The sequence below is a fragment of the Mus caroli genome, chromosome 18, assembly GCF_900094665.2.
Source record: "Mus caroli chromosome 18, CAROLI_EIJ_v1.1, whole genome shotgun sequence".
Classification (NCBI taxonomy): domain Eukaryota; kingdom Metazoa; phylum Chordata; class Mammalia; order Rodentia; family Muridae; genus Mus; species Mus caroli.
Window position 1 is genome coordinate 55792312 of NC_034587.1, and position 4001 is coordinate 55796312.

Consider the following 4001-nt stretch of genomic DNA (forward strand, 5'->3'; position numbering starts at 1 on the left):
GTAGGGAAGTGGGGGGCGCTATGGGGGACTTTTGGGATAGCATTGGAAATGTAATTGAGGAAAATATGTAATAAAAATATTAAAAATTAAAAAAAAAAGATAAATAGTACATGCTTTCTGTTGCTTGTTGACCCTTGATATGAATCTTTAGTTGTGAGTATATAACCTAGAGTAACTGCAGAAATCAGGAAAATAATAAGGAACCATGGGGTAGGGGAACTCTAGAAAGGAGACTGATATCATATTATATAATATATAATAAAATATATAATATTGCATATGTGTTATATAGCATATAATATATTTACATAATGTTATGTACATTATATAATATGTAATATGTGTTATGTAATAATATGTGGTTTATGTGATAATATATATTATCATATAATATGATATAACATATACATAATATTATATAGGGAAATACTGTAAGGGAGACATTAACTGGGGAGGGTAATGAAAGGCAGTACAGAGGGAGAAGGAGGGAGGAGAGGTTGATTCTCAGCATCCATGCATGGCTCACTAAGGTCTTTAACCCCAGTTCTAGGTATCTGACTCTGTCTTCTCACCCCAAAAGGCACTGCATACATTTACATGGTACATTTACATACACAAGGACAAAACAGTTAGACACATAAAATAAAAATAAACAATTCTAAACAAAAAAAGTTCCAGGTCCACACTTTTATGTTATTGTTCTAGGGAGTCCAAGAGACTCCCAAACCATACAGGCTATTGCCATTGCCCTTGGTTGTGTTCCACAAATCTGAGGCAATGCTCTGTTGCTAAACACCCTCCACGTTTAGCCACTTAGGACAAAGGTTGGGAGGAATTGAGCTGGATCTGACTTAGAAGCTGCTTCCCTAAGGCCTGGCTTTCATCAGACTGGAAATTAGTAGGACAGCAGCCAAGAAGGAAACGCAGCCAACAGTGCTGCCCAGCTCTAATGCTTACAAACCACAATGACCAGAACAACAAGATATCCCTGAAAGGTGTAGTAGTGACATTCGTGTCCTATGGAGCAGCCAACAGACTATCTAACTGGAACTTAGGACCCCACAAGAGGAGGGACTTCATGCCTGCTAGTGTAAAACGATTCCACTACCAACAGCTAATGACATGCTATAGATACTAAATGAGAACCGTCTACTGCCACTTCCCTAAAGCAGTACAGTTTCTCACTGCACTCTAATACATATTCTTATACCCTCCGCTAAGAGTAGCTCTCATCCATTATCAAAGAAGTTTGTTTTTGTAGCAGATGAAGACCATTACATATATCCACAACCGGCCAAAACACAGAGACAACTGATCTGGGGTGCCCAGCTCTAACTGTTACTCTGCAATGCAACTCCTACCTTTAAGGCTCAGGGATCATAATGGAAGAGGGGCCAGAAAAATTTTGAGAGCCAGAGGACCCGGGTGTCTCCTGTAATATAGTATCTTCTATATGTTACAGGGAAGCTGAACCCAAGAAGTGATGAAGACAGTGGGGTAAACAAGAGCAGCCCAATGCCAGCACTAGTTGGCATTCCAGGGTGGATGCAGAAATATCACAAGACCTCATCTTTAAAGGAAAAGCCTTAGGCAATTACTGGGTGCTAGGAATGAGAGAGAGTCAGCCTTCTCCAAAGATGAGCCTCCCTCTGATAGGCTATCCAATCTCAAGAGGTCAGCCTTAAGCGGAAATACATAGGAGCAATAGGAAAGGGACTCAGCAGATTGTATTTAATAATTTGTGCATACATAAACTAATAACAATTAAAGATTGGAGGCCATGATTTTAAGAGGGATTGGAGGTGTTGGAAGGAGGTGAGGTGGTGGGGGAAGTGATTTAATTACAGAACTCATATGGGACATTATCAAAAAAAAAAAAGGAAAAAAAGAAATTCTTTCCAACAAGTAAATTAATCGATTATTTTTGACAACTCAACCTTAGATGAATTCTCAGGACCAGGGAAACATGCAGCCATTCTTTGCCATGATATATAGTCTGAAGGGCCTCTATCCCAAACATTTTCTGGAATCCACATTGCCCTCTGTACCCTCATGACCTGGGCCTCCACTTTGTTCATTTTCCTCAACATTTGTGGCTTCTCCAAGCTCCCACCAGAATGGCTGGGTCATTTCCTGCTTACACCATCTAAGAGGTGAGTCCTGCATTCCAAACTCTTCCATCTTCCTCCTGCAAACCAATCCCAAAGCCCTGGCATCAGGTTTATCACTACAACAAACCATTGATATATCTACTTTTCCTACCAATTTTCCATCAGTTACTAGTTTCACTGCTACAGTAGAATACTAGACTCAATCAACAGGGAAGAAAGTGTTCATTTTGGTTCACATTTGGGGGTACAGATCATTCTGCAGAGAATATCAGGGCAGGCAAGAGCACGAGGCAGCTGGGCACCTTGGATCTGTAGTGAGCAACAGAGGGAGATGAAGGACGATACTCAACTAATGTTCTTCTAGACATTCACTCTGAGATAAGAGTACATGGACTGGCATCACCCACAGTTAAAGAGTCAGTCTTTCTTTAGTAATTGAAGATAATACCACATAGGCATGTCTCCCATGCGATTCTGAAAACTGTCAAATTGGAGGTCAGCATTAACCATCACAAGGGACTTTTAAAATAAAATTAGGAAATACATCATCAAACAGACGAAAGTATAAATGAATTACTCTAAAGTTTCAAAGGAGGAAAAGTCCTATTTACTAAAGAGATGGAGTTTTCTAGAAGGTTCTGTGTCAGCTACGACTCACAGATGATTAGGAGGCCTGCAAGCGGTAGGAGTGAGAAGAGATCTCTTCGATGCGAGCAGATGTGTCAGTTTGGTGTGATGATGGTGAGGAGAACCAGTAAGTGTGGGAAGAAAGTTTGTTTACCTGTTTGCAACATATAGGCTTCAAGATAGCAGTAAGGAATGAGAAATGGTAGGGTTTAGGGTAAAGACAAGATGCGGGGAAAGATGGAGACCCTGCGACTAAATGTGCCAATTGAGAGTCAGTATAAAAACTTCATGCATGGGACAATACAGAGAAATCTGGAAGAAGCCTGAGGAGAACTGAATGCTCATTTCACCTACCTCATACTTTGGCTAAGAGAAGGTCTAATCAAATCTATTTGGATGTAAGTTCTGTGACTCCACTTCCACTTGCCAATACAGAGAGCCAAAGACAAGTTAGGCTCTTCTTGAAGATGTGTATTTTCCCCCAAAGAATACTTTAAGAAAAGCAGTCTGAGAAATACTTGTTCATTAGATTTTTTTTTTTGGCAGCAACCAGAATATATCAAGCACATGATAAGCACATAATAAACTTGATTCTTGAGACATTAATGGTTTGATTTGTTTTGTGATTAACTGTCATCATTAAGTTGCTTTCTCTCACAAATATGTTATCAGCCTCCAAAAGATGTAACAGTCCTTGGAAGATAATGATAAACTTCATGTGCAAAACATTCATGTGGCAAATGCTAACTTCTTAACCGAGTTTATGATTGTAAATAGGTCAGGTTTCTGTCTGATCACATACCCTCGTGATTTTTGCTATAAAGAAGGTAAGTGCTCTCCAGTGCCTTGCCTGATTCAAAAACATCCTGATTCTTGTAAGCTATATGGCACTCTCCTGAAATCTATTCCTGACATATTCCACATGGAACTACACTGTGTCTGGAAGAGAAGCCTTCCTGCTACATCAGAGAGGTTTATAATGATGGTAAAATTACGGACAATTGAAGTGTATTAGAGACCATTGACATATCTACCCTTCAATAGTCTTCCAAGTGGGAAGTCTGCTTCCTCCGGATGACTTAACATACTTCTAGATGAGAGAGGTAGGCTGCTGAGACTGTCTTTCTCACAGATAGCATGCCTATATTAAATGTATCAGTGGTTGGCTGGCCAGGATGGCCATAAAGTCATCCTGACCTTGCCTGTTTTAACAACAGATGTGTTTACTTACAGCCCAGAGCATAATCCAAACTCAGCAGCCTG